Below are 14,055 nucleotides of genomic sequence, written 5' to 3' on the forward strand. Positions count from 1 at the left end.
CATAGACACAGACAGACAATTGCAACGGAGTGTGATAACTGCTTTGACAGAGGTATTGTGTGTGCAACCCTGATGCAGGGATTCCTGGAGTGGGTGCTCAATGCACTCTCTCTCCACACACCAGTGCTTTTCAAAAATGTGGTGCATGGACCCTGAGAAGCTTGCTGAATGTGCAAATTCCTGGCTATCACCCCAGAACTGGAGATTCCCTGAAGGCGGAATGGGGGAATCTGCGTTTATAGCAAGCTCTCGAATAATTTATAAATGATTCCAATGGAATATACCATTTAAAGTATACCTGAAAATCCACCATTTGAGATCCATTTTTTTAGGTCTTAAGGTCTTTTGAGGCTTAAAAAAATCCCAATTTAAAACACAAATGCTGGCCCCTGTTGGGAGAGATCTTGTGTCATATTCTTTACATATGTACCTTCCCATACTTGCCACCCGGCGTCCTCTAGGTATTCAGTCAACAATGACTGCATGGAAAAGCTGCACTGAGCACAGCTGAGCCCTCAGCTTTGGGGGGAAGCAGAGAGGGAAGACAGAGAGTGAGTTGTGTGTAAACAATTGAGAGCAAGTAGAGGACAAATCAGCAGGAGTGGAGAGAAGGACTCTGAAAGGGAAAGTGGGAGTGAGGTAATGAAAAACTTAATCTGTTTCACAATGTCCAATAACCTTTATCAAGTGCGACTGAGGGCAAAACTTACCCTTAATTTTTATATTCTATCACTACCACTATTTGCTACTAGGATCTGGTCTAATTCTAAAATATATGCATATTTTAAAGATGAGACTTAGAGTCTTATCAGGTTTGATATTCTGGCTCAATCCCGTAATAGCTACGCAAATCAGATAACTCTTTCTCCCAGACTTAGTTGGCTTCGCTATAAAGCAGGGATAGCAATACCTGCCTGCCTCACAGGGTTGCCATAAAAATAAAATGAAACAATATAAGCATATTTTAAATCTGGGTTGAGCCATTTCTTAAAATATCAACACCAAGAAAGCAGAGATTTTTGTCCAGTGTTTGTTGCTGTGTCCCCAGCACCTGGGACATTGGCAGCTAATCGTAGGCCCTTAAATGCTGGCAGACAAATGACTTCTGATGACTTATCTGATGAGGTGGATGAATGTATTGGAGCAAACTTCAGACCCAGGCAGAGATGGGTTCAGATGACAAGGTCTACCTCTGATTGCTCTGTGACTCTGGGCAAGTGACTAGCCATCTCTGATCTTCATTTCTCCTCCATAACATGGGAGTGATAATATCTATCTTGTAAAGTGCAGAAACCAAAAGATAATAAAGTTCTTGGTACAGTTCCTAGTATTTGGTTGACAGTCTAAGGCAGCTTTATTATTAACCAGAAGCTTAAAAACCAAAAGTAGAAGAAATACAGAAAGCACAGAACTGTATTCTGGAGTCATAAATACTTCTGACATTGGATGAGAATATGACATACTTTCCAGAAAAAAAATCACACACATGGATATTATGCATAGAATTTCAGAGTCCATCTTGAAGCCATTCATGGACTCATAGTCACTGACTTTTTCAAGTCATGATTTTATTTTATTATTTTTATTTTTGGCCGCAGGGCGCAGCTTGCAGGATCTTAGTTCCTGGACCAGGGATCCAACCCGTGCCCTCAGCAGTGAAAGCACAGAGTCCTAACCACTGGACCACTAGGGAATTCCCATGATTTTTTTTTTAAACATAGTACATGATCATGGTAAAAAATGCAAACAAGGCAGAAAAGAACAAATACTGAAGCAACAAATTAACTAAACCCCCAGTGCCTAGAAATAACTAATATTAACACTCAGTGAACATGATTCCAAACATTTCTGTATGAATATATATATGAATCAGAGAGAGAGAAATCTGTAAGAATACATGTTTTTGAGAAAATAAAAAATTTACATTTAAGTTTGCATGAATTTAACAGAAGGGAAAGAAACTGATGCAAAATTGAAGGACTTTTTGAACTTCTATTAAACACTTTTTACTACAGGTATCATTAATTCCCCCCAAATTCATTAATTCCCAAAATATTCTGCTATGGTCAAGAAAGTATATATTACAGAATCTTTAAGAGTTAACTCTATTTTTAATTCTCTTTCAGTTTTAGAGGTAAATTTTGATCTTTACTATGGTAGGTGAGTTGATTATTATACTGCTTATTTTTTGCCTCCTTCCTCTCCTGACCACTCAATTTTTGTTGGCTATATTATTCTTAGTTTATCAGGGTGTTATATGTTTATATTCTATACTGAAACCATAATCCTCTCAATAACTTAATGTTTATTCTATGTTAGTGAACTCTTGTCAGAAGTTTTTTTATAGTGTTTATGCTGTTTTTTTGGAAGTCAATTTGGGGGGGGGTATAGTAGACTGGAATGTCAGGATATAGGATAACATATACTTATGTTATTTCCAAGTAGTCCAGGGGATGCAAAATATTAACACACAGTCTTGGGCCAATGGACGGGAGTTAGGATGTAATCTGACCAGATTATTTGAGGAATGCAGGTAAAGGGCTGGAAGCACAGGCCTGCTGGTCAACCACGACTATGACAAGTTGGGCTCTGGTTCCTGGGAGAAGCCATTGGTTGCCAAATTCCTTGGAGAGGACCATCTGTTAGACTCCACCCTCAACCTCTCCACCAAGTCCCTCAGAAGAGGCGATTCTTCAAGGCCAGCCACCTGTGGTCTCGTGTCCAGCCTACTCCTAACCCTATGGCTTGGCTCATGCTTGCTGTTCTTTTAACAGTGATGGTCAGAGGGGAGGGGGATCTCTCCCCTTTTCTACAAATGCCAATCAAATGTTTAAAATGAGACAGTGAACATGCCTAACCCAGCCTCTGCCACATAGGTGCTGAGTTAATGCTTACTTGAAATGTAAATTGAAGTAACAATTTAGTGTTTTATCTGAGTTTACTCAGCCTGTCCTTGAGGGTTAGGGTCTGCTATCAGCTTTCTGTCAGTAAGCATTAGGGAAGTGAGGTAAAAGGGCTCACACGGGGAGAGGAGGAAGCCAGAAAGGTAGACTGAGGTCACAGATGGTGGAGCGCATGCTCTGTGTTAGAGGGCTGCTGTTTACCACCAGCAAGGAGGGAGAAATAGACCAAGCGCACCGAGGTATTTTTGTCCTGCAGCTGCAGAAGCAGGCAGCTCATTTTGCATGATTTATAAGGACCTTTCTAGTTTGTTCTTTTTAACCTAGCTGACTCTGAGAAAGAGCTCCACGCCCAGGGGAATCATTCATTGAGGCATACCTCAAAATAGGAATGTCTCCTTGGAAGCATGGATATGGAGAGGTCTCTTAGAGATCATCACTTCCGGTGATCTCAGTCCTGGCTGCACATGGGAATCTTCCAAGGTGTTTTCAACAACACTGATGCCTGGGCGCTACCCCTAGGCAAGTACAAATCATTAGTTTATCTGTGGAGGAAGCCATGCATATGTACGTTTAAAAGCTGCCCAGGTGATTCTAATGTGCGGCCAGAGTTGAGAAAGCCTGAACTATTTCAACCCTCTCGTGGTACAGATGGGGAAAGTGCAGCTCAGAGATGGGAAAGAGCTCGCACAGTGACACACAGTTACATTAGTTGTCCAGTTGGGACAAGAACCCAGGTGTTCTGACTTCCGTGTCAATGTTCTCTAGAATGTCATCATGCCCTCTTGTAACCAGACCTTTGGAAATAGTAACTAATCTCTCCTGACTCCTTCTCACAAGGCTCAGAAATGAGCTTCAGCTATTGCTACCAGACAACTGTTGATCCACTCCTGAAGGGAGTATTTTAATGAAATTAATTCTCATGCAGAATCCTACAGAGGATTTACCAAGAATGAACAAAGGATGTCCAAGAGAATAGCCAGAGGGTGTTGCAGTGTGAGAAAGGATATTGCTGTGACCACACTGTTTTGTTTAAGGCAGAGGGTTTGCCGTCCCATCACTAAGGTTTTGTTTTGTCTGGCCTTTGCTTGGGGTGCAGTGGGCGACCAAGGAACAGAACTGAGTAATCCACATCCCCTGACAAATTTGATGTGCTTTTAAAATCAGATATTGAGAAGAATGCACCTTAACATGGTTCTTTTTCACCTTGGGTATCAGGAAGCTCAAAGTAACATTTTATAATCATTCAGGTCTAGGTCTCTACAATAATATTTTCTGTTTGGTCTCTTTCAATGTTTGTTTCTTATCATTTAAGTCTTGTTTTTACGGGATTATTGGACATGTATTTTTTGATGTAAGCTACCTCACATCTTTTGGAAAGTAGTCAGGGGTATAAATAACATATGGCTCCTGAGTTTGATCCGGCCATGTCCTGAGTGTGGACGGATGGGAGGTACTGGGGTGGAGGTGGGGTGGGAGAGCTCTTACAGTTCCAGACACTGGTGCTGAGCCCTCTGAGGTCTTAGTCACCCATTTATGGGGACGTTCCTGTGCCCTAAATTGAAATTTCTGCACAACTTTCCTCATTTTGAAAGTTTTTGTGCTGATTAAGTCAAAGTAAGCTCCTTCCACCCTTCCTCACCACACTCCTTTCCTGTGGATTTAAAAGCCAAGGGCCCAGGCCATTTTATATTTACAGTGAAGTTTTGTGAGCAAGCCCAGTCTGAAAGAGTATCCTGGCCAAAGCACCCTTTTTTTGCACTATCATCATGGCAGATGATAAAAGTCAAGAAGTGATAGGGCACGAGCAAAGTCCACACTGAAAATTACCATTCAAAGCAGTTGCTGGCTTGTCTTTACCCTCCTGGCTCTATTAATCTGGGATGGCCATTAATACCAGGTGACAGGAGCATCTGTCATCTGGGGCTGGAGTTGTCAGCTCGGGTAGCAAGCAGGGGGCAGAATAAAGCCCATGGGTAGGTGCTCTTTGGTCTGTTGATGTGGTTCTCTAGTGAGGCTCTCCTTCCGTATTTACCCCAGGACCAGTCAAGTGGCCAGTGTCATCTCTAATGAGGTGGGATCTCTGCCAAGCAAAGCTAATGTGACTCCTGTTTTCTCTCTTAATCCTGGGAACAAACGTGGAGGTGGTTACTGTCACGTCAATCTCTCTCCCAATCTGGGTGACAGCAGCTTCTTTGGTGAGGAAATTGTACCCCATTCTCTCTCCTCCTGCCTCATTGCCCATCTCTGCAAAAGGTTCTGAAAGCGATAGTAGAGTTAGTGTCTATGACGGATGGGTTGACAAGATAACAGATGACTCTGTTATCTAAAGTCAGTAATCCTCTCCTGGAACCTCATTAAAAGCAATTTTTGTGTAACTTAGATGGTTTATTCTAGGGGTAATGAGAGCATGAGTTTGAGAGGCAGACAAATCTAGACTCAAATCTGTGCCCTCTTCCCAACACACACACTGTTTACTAAGTGTGTGACCTGGGGTAAATCACTTCTCTCTGAGCCTACTTGCTCATCCATAATATGGGGATAAGTGTAGCACCTGCTTCATGGGCATGTTCTGTGGAGATGGAGTAAATGAAACATGCATGTGCAAGGCTTAGCCAAGTGCCTGGCACATAGTAAGTGCTCCATAAAGGGTAATGGTTAGCACCCAGCATGGATGGTAACAACACCCAAAGGCATTTCTCTAGGGAAGCTTCTGAGAGTCAAAGAAATGAATTTTGGCAAACCAGTTTCCAGGAGACTTTACAAGCTCAGTTCTCTGACCTCCAATTTCTGCAGAATAGCAGGTCTGAAAATTCCCATCTGATGTGCTGTGTCCATGCGGCTCAGCTGAAGACATAGCATGCAGCCTTAATAGATCTAGAGAAAACTGGGGAGTGTGTTAAAATTGGCCACAAAAACAAGCAAGAATCAAGCTCTGTAATTAGTGTTCAACCTTCTATAGACTGTGAAGTTTAACAAGATGGTCTAAAGGTCAGGAGTGGGACTTAGTTAACCCAGAGAGGGAGAGAGAAAAGAAATATCTTGTTGCCTGACCATTTCCATGTTCCAAAGACCTCATGTTGGGGAATCAGAGAAATTCCAATTAAGCCCTTTCATTTTGATTTCTCATTAGATCCTTAGAATATCTGCAGAAAATTAAATCGAACTGGAGACCTCCAGCAGGGAGATTTATCCAATTTAATGTTTTGAAAGAGACTTATTACCTTGTCAGGAATAATTTGAAAATTCAAATAAGAGCAATTGAATCAGCAGAATTTAGGCCTCAAGATAACGATCATTTTGTACAACCAACCATAGCATTTAAACAGCTGAAGTGGCATTTCCAAAGCTGCAGCTCCTGGCAGTTTCGTCCTTTTAAAACCTCAGCCCATCCTCACTGTACCTTCTCCCTCCCCTCCCATCACCCACCATTTCTTAAAGACCACAATAAAAGACCATGGCAATAGCATTCAAACTAAACTCATGTTTGGGTTCCTCACTCTTGCTTAATCGGTGTGCAGATAGGCTGTAGCCCAGTAGCCTTCCAAAATGCTTGCCCTGCTCCTCCGGGTGTCTTTGGCTGGCTGTGTTTTCCATGTGAGATAGCAGCTGGCTGCCTTCCTCATCATCTCCTGGGATGAGGGCTCATTGCTAGAACCAATTAAATGGGTTTCAAAATGTAATTGGGCTTTTTTTTTGTTAAGCCTTCCAGCTACAGGCAGCAACTGCATTGAGAGATCCAAGGAGCAGGCTGTTTCATGAATAACCAGAACCTTCAGGTTAGGAGGTATGTTCCACCGTGGCTTCTGTCAGAGTCCCTGTTGAGGCCATGTGGATGCTGAGATGTAGCCCAGTGACTTATGCCTCAGTCCTGAAGGACGCTGTCTCTCTAAGTATTGTCAGCTGCCCTGGGGCTGCCAGGCCCCATCGCTCTCCAGCCTGCTTTGCCGAGACTGGGCTAGAGAGTGGGGAGAGGGAAGGAGGCAGGCAACACACTCTGAACTTGCCAAATAATGGTTTCTCCAACTCGAGTCATGTAAAGAGTCTCTTTTGGTTTAGAACAGTCTCTATTGGGTAAATATTTGGTCAATTCAAAGCCATTTCTTCTTTCCCCCTCCTCCTGCCTCCCCTCTGGGTGTGGGAAAGCTTTGAGTCCTGCTATGGAGGTTGTGCTCTTTCTCTCATCTTCACTGTTGGGTGGCTGAGCTGCTCTGATGGCTGAGGCTAGTGTTTGTTTAGGTACCACTGTCATTGCTTCTGGTCATTGAGGTCCTACCTTGGATGGCCTCCTGACCCAGGCTTCTGCTATACCAATAGTCCTCTCTGTACTTTGTCTCTTTCACTGAACATAAGGAACTTTCAGGTCCCCTGAAGCCCACACATAAGCCTGAGAAATCCAGGAATGCCACCACAGGGTATCCTCTCTGACCCCTCACTCTGAGTGGCTGCATCCGCCCTGTGCCACATGGGTATGGCCATGTATATGTCGTTTTCCCCAGGCAGGGCCCATAGAAGTATGATTCTTTCCAACCTCCAGCCCCATGATGATCTTGGCTCCCCCTTACCTATCAGGATATTTCTACCAACCCCAGCAAAGCTTCCACCCACTGAGGAAGACAGTAGGGACATGTGTCTGACATCTTCACCCTACTTCTTCCTACACTTCATTACAGTGGAAGGGGTGTCTCATCTCACACTTCCCTTTGGAGAACACTTATCCTATTTCCCAGGGCACTGAGTTTCAGAGCTCAGACTTAATAGCAGAAGGAGAACCATCCTTGCTACATCATGGAAGAAACTCTATGATCTGAGCCTTATTGGGCGCGGTTCTTGATGTGGGAGCTCATATGACAAGGAAAGAAGGATTAGCAGGGGCAAAAGTTACACTGGTTTAACTTACCTCCAAATATCCTCACTATATTTACAGTTCACCCTGCCTTCTAGGGGAGGTGAATCCCAAGAAGCAGCTTTGTTATTGAGCAGAGGCTGGTGCGAGGATGGTCTCTGGAGATTCTAAGAGCACGAATCTCGCTGCCCTACCCAAAGAAAGAAAGACAGGGACACAGAATCTGGGTAGCCTCTGGCAGGAAGGAGGCAGGGTCTAGCCTGGTTGGGGGAGCTGTAGGAAGGGTTACTCCGGAGGAGAAAGGGGAGGTCAGTTAGCTGGCATCCGTAGAGAACTTTGGGGATGTTTAAAGTGAATATTTATGAAGTTTGGCCACGTGGTATGAAATATATACTCCTCTGTTGTCTCTCAACCTCCTGGAAATATAACATTGTGGATTTGGATCTAATTCCGGGATGTGCGACAGCTGAGCTTTCATTCAAGGTGGGCGTGGAGTGAGATCCGGGCTGTGCACAGGGATCCAGTCACAATGCAGTCCTGTTTCTCTCTCCCACTGCTTTCTGCTCCTAAATGAACCCAGGAGGTTAATGAGATCTGCAACCTTTCCAATTTCCCTTAATCACTCCTCTTTCTTTTTTCAGGGGGAATTTGTCCATATTTTTTGTTGAGCTATTTTTATTTTTGTCACTCATTTCAGATAATGAGTTAAAAAAATTTCATTCCCCTAATCAGTCAGTTTATCAATATTTGCTGAGTGCCCGTTTTGTAGGAGGCAAAATTCTAGGCACCTGGGAGAGTGATGAACGCTACAGGCACAGTGACTGTCACCATGCAGTTTTGTGAGGAAGACAGACATTAAATACAGAATTATTAGATGATTTGGTGGATAATTCCAAACGTGTGAAGTCCTATAGTAGAGGAGATGTGGTACCCTTAAAGACTCAGCATCTTCTAAGGGGTCAGGAGAGGCTTCTCAGAGGAAGGGTATTTGGCTGAGTTGCCCTGAAGGATGAGCAGACATGAGCTAGGGAAAAAGAGGAGGAAGAACATTCTACAAAAGGGACCAATAAGTTCAAAGTTTGGAGGCACAAGAGAGCACACCATCTTCTAGAATGAGGGTGGCCAGCCTGGGCAGAGCACAGGATGTGAGGGAGGTGTTGGTAAGACATGAAGCTGGAGACATCACCAGGGCCTGTCCTGATGGAGACAGTACAACACAGAGCTAAGTGCATAGGCTATGGGGTCAGAAAGTCTGACTGCCTGCCTCCTAAATTAGGGTGACCTGGAGAAGTTGATCTCTCTAAGTTGGCTCATCTGTAAAACCAGGATACCTGACTCATAGGCTTATTTTGAGAATTACATGACTTAATCCACGAAAATCACTTAGCACAGTGCCTGGCCTTTAGCAAGCACATGATAAGTAAGGCCATGATGAGGAATTTGGATTATATTCTTAAAGCAATGGGAAAACATCAGTGAGTTTTAAGGAGGATTTTGTCATCTCTCTTGTGCTTTTAAAGCATTGTTCTGGCAGCAGAGACGAAAAGGGGTTAGAGAGGAAAAGGAAATACGGTGGTGTCAATGGGAAGAGGGTGGCAGATGGGGGGCAGGGGTTGACTGGTTCAATGTCCACTTCAGCCTCCCTCAAACATGCCTTCCTGTGCTGCAGAGGCTGCTGAAGACCAGTTTCCAGCTCAGGTTCTGTAGCAGATAACATTCCATCAATTACATGCATCTGGGAGATTTAGAAGGTGGTCTCAGCTGGCATGATTGGTCATGGCCACTGGCCCTTCCGGCAGCAGCAGCTCAGTGTCAGGCACCAGCAAAATGGCCACTAGAGGCATCTTCACTGCCTTTGTGACCCCGGGTCACCTCTAATGGGATGTTCTTAGGGTCAAAATTTCCAGCGATGGCTTCCTGACTCTCCACCTTCCTGATTGTGGTAGGGGAGCAGTTCCCCTGCTGGGCTCATTTTGTGGTATTGTTCTGGATGTTATTTCTGGAAGCCTAACCCAGAGGCTTCCAGTTTTTCCAAGATGGTGCAAGGTCCTTTTTTCCTGTATTAAATCTCTTTATACATAAAAACTAAAGTGTTTTCTATTTCCTGCAACTAACCCCTAATTGATATAAAGATTATAAATGGAGACATAGAGATTATTGTGATATTTTAGACAGGAAACGATGGCTAAACTAGCATACTGTCATGGGAAAATATGTAGAAAGGGATATAGCTGAGAGATATTTAAGAGGTTGAATTAACATGACTCAGTGATTGATTATGTGGTTGGGGAGGAATAACAAGTGACTCATAAATTATTGACTTGAGAAATTATGTGGGTGGTGGTGATATTTCTTAAGGCTATCGAGTTGGAGTTGGAGCAGTTTGGGTAGAAAAATTATGCATTTAATTCTGGACATATTCTGTTTAAGGCATATTTAAAGTAGCCACAAGGAGATGCGGCAAAGTCTGTTGAATATATGAGTCTGGAGTTCAAAGGAAAAGCATGAGCTGGATATTTGTGAATCCATTGTATAAAGATGGTAATTAAAGCCTTTGAAATGAATATAGTTGCTTAGGGCACATGCAAAGTGAAAATAATTTAGGTTCCAGATAGATCTTCGCGAGATGCCATCATTTAGTGGACATTGAAAAGAAGAGGAACCCAGAAAGGAGTCAGAAAGAAGCAGCTGGACAGGCAGGAGGGCACAAAGAGAGAGAAGCTAAGAAGAGGTAGTGAACCAAAGACGGAGGGAGAGAAGCAAGTAGGATGGGAACTGAAAGGCGTCCATTAGATTTTGCAAAATTGAGGTCAGAGTTAAAGTGGCAGGGGAAGAAACCAGATTGGAGTGGGCTGAGCAAAGAGTAGGAGGTGAGGAAATGGAGGAGGCACATGTAAACAGCACCGTGGGGCAGCGTTCACCAGCTCATGTGTCAGAAAAGCTCAACATAACAATAAGAGTGGCAGGAACATTCTGAAAGTTCTCCCTTCTGTCCATATCTTGAGTTCTCCATAATCTTTCCATAAGGTGGACACATTATGGTCTTCATATGAAGGAGAAATGTAACCATGAAAGAAACACCAACAATCTAATGCTGAAGTTTGGCTATGAGAGAGAAGAGAAAGGAATGCAGTAGCCATAAAGAAGGTGGGCCTGAGGGAAGGTTTAGTTTTTTAAGATGGGAGAGGCTTGAGCTTGCTTCAGTCCTGATGGGAAGGAGCCAACAAAAAAGAGAAAGGGCTATTGATTCTGCAAGGTTCCTGGGAAGACAGAACAGCACAGGGTCCAGAACACAGGAGGAGGCATTGGCCTTGAATAGGAGCAGGGATCACTCTGGTCCAACAAGAGGAAAGGAGGGGAAAAAGTCAATGGGTATCTTATGTCAAGTTCCCTACAAGCAGAGCTCAATATGGGGATGTTTGTGCTAGTGATTGATTGAGGGAGTGTTCTCAAGAAAAACACTTAAAGCAGTATGGGAAGCAGGGGTTGCAGGAAAAAGCTAAGCAAAGGTGTAGTTTCAAAAATCCAGCCTCAGCCCAATCCCTCAGGGAGCTCTGGTGTGTGAACTGCTTCTGCTGAGTTTGTCTGTCTTTGAGGCAAGGGGGGCTAGACCTCTATATCCCTGCCTCAGGCAGTCATTACCCATTGGATGCTCTGTTGGAAGTGGAGTGGGATACATAACCTCCCAGGCATCTCTGGGTAAGGCGGCTTCCGTAATCAAAGGGCATAATCTCACACCTTAGAGAAGGGTGCAGGAGTGACCCATTAGCAGCCAATTCCACAGCAGCTAGGGAATGGGTATGCCTCTCTGTAAAGGATATCTGGGTGGGGTCCCAATAACAGATGTTGTAGGAGTAGTGCAGGAACATATGCATATTTGGTTTCAAGGATAAACAGTAAGTGAGGAGGCAAGAGAATTGGAGATTTAAGAAGAGGAGAAAATGTTGAAAATAATAGGAATATGAACTCACCAGGAAAACATAGTAGACTTCCTGGACAGTTGAGGTTGGTGACCACGCATTTCTAGCGGTACCAGTGAGCCAACTTGTGTAATTACCTCCAGTGGTACCCAACAGTCTAGACGCAGCCATGGAGAAAGCAGTTAGATTCATCTGGGGCTGGAGTCAGGGTAGGTGCTTTGAAAGGACAGAAGATAAGGGACATTTAGGCACTAGTTATGGTCCTTAGGGTCTAGCTGGCATAGCGAGAAGTGGAGGAGACTGAGGGAGAGGGAGAAAACAGATAAGAGTCAATGGCTGGAGGTCGCTATGAGGTTGGAGAATAGATCTGGTGGGGGGTTGTTGAGTGAACAAGCTTAAATGATAGAATTTCATGGGCATATAGAGAGCACTTTGAACATTTGATCTGATAGAGTGGACCATGGGAAAGGAAGCCTGACTGAACCAAATACCAGAGTCATCAATGAATGAGGCTGGAAATGACTGAAAAATAAAGAGCGTGGCAAAGTGGTGTGCAGAGTACTGCAGTGAGAATGCACATGCCTCAAGGGTGGAGGGATTGTACTTCCTTTCAAAGCCCTGGGGATCCCCTAAAGCCCCCAATCTAGCAGGATTTGGTCACCAAGGCAACCTCACACTAGGCTCCTTCAATAAGCTGTGATCATTTGGGTTTGTTTCTACCGTTCCCTAGAACTTCTCAAATTCTATCATATTTTTTTCCCCTTGAGGAAAAACGAACTCAACAGTGCGTTGTATTCAGAAGGGAGAGCCAAGAGGCTGTGGTCCAAGGTGAGCATTTCAGCCTCAGTGGAGCCCTGTGTCCTCAGGTTCAGTACCAAAGTAGCATCGCTTTAGGACACTGTCAGAGAGAGCAAGACCAGTTTTCTTTGGGGGACAACTTGATGTAAATAACTATGCCCTCAGGTGCTTTGGGAACAGGTAACGCTCCCTCCTTCCTCCCCACCTGGGGAAGGAGGCAGCACATTCAGTGATTTCATGACTGGGCTTCTGGATCCAACTTGCCTGATTTGATTCCCAGTGTGATTTTCTAGCGCTACAAGTATGTTTCTTCTTCTGTGAAATGGAGCCAATTATACTTCTTTCTTAACAAGTTTTTGATAAGAATTGACATGTTGCGGCTCTTAGCACAGTTTTGGGCACGTAGAAACTCCTCATTAAAATTTAGTCATTACTATTTTTATAGCAGTCCACCTCCCTTTATAAGTACTGAGGTGTCATAGAAATACTGGCCTTTGGAGTCAATATGGGCTCAAACTCTGGCCTCTCCACTTGTTGGTTGTATGGTCTGGAAAAATTACTTACATCTTAGAACCTTGGTTTCTTTAAATATAAAATGGGAGTAAGCTCATGAAAACAAAGAATAGAATGGCGATTGCCAGGGGCTGTGGAAAGGGGGAGATGGGGAGTTGCTAATTAACAGGCCTAAAATTTCAGTTATGCAAGATGTATAAGTTCTAGAGCTCTGCTGTATGACATAGTGCCTACAGATAACAATACTGGATTGTGCACTTAAATATCTGTTAAGAGGGTAGATCTCATGTTAGGTGTGCTTACCACAATAAACAAACAAACAAAAGTTTTAAGTTGTCAATGCAAAAAAATGGGGTAATAGGAATTTCATAAGGATCAAAGAGATAATGTATACAGGAAACTGGTAAACTACTGCTCACACTGTTTTTTTTTTGGCTGTGCCACGCAGCTTGTGGGATCTTAGTTCCCTGACCAGGGATCGAACCCAGGCCGCTGGCAGTGAAATCATGGAGTCCTAACCATTGGACCACCAGGGAATTCCCAGGTTCACAATTTTTATTATTTCCGTTTGGAAATGTAACAATGTTAACACTGCTGCTAAAATATAGTTAATTGGGCTTTTGGTACTAAATCTAAGGCCTTTTGACCAAAGTATCTTAAGATTTTTCAACATTGAGAGTGAACAGAGGAAAACGAGCTTGTTACCCACATGTTCAGAGTTTAAGAAGATATGTTGGGAAATATTTAAAACAGGCTCTGGCAGTGACGGGAAGTTCAAATCCTGATTTGTACTATTTTCCAATTTCCATAGAGTAAATACTCCTACTCTGGTTAATTTTAAACTACCAACGTGAAGTCAACTGTCTTGCAAACTTCCTGAAATTTTAACAGTGGGCCCTCCTGAGCCAGCATGAGCCAAACCCACAACACCAATAAAAAACCACAAACATCTTTCTACCTGCAAATCTGGTTCTTTTCCACTTAGCACTCCCAGGTGCTTGTCTTTAATCTGGGTTACTCCACAGTCTCCATCTTTACTGGCTGCTTCTCTTCAATACAAACTCACTTATATTTACTA

Source organism: Balaenoptera ricei, chromosome 19 (assembly GCF_028023285.1).
Source record: "Balaenoptera ricei isolate mBalRic1 chromosome 19, mBalRic1.hap2, whole genome shotgun sequence".
Classification (NCBI taxonomy): domain Eukaryota; kingdom Metazoa; phylum Chordata; class Mammalia; order Artiodactyla; family Balaenopteridae; genus Balaenoptera; species Balaenoptera ricei.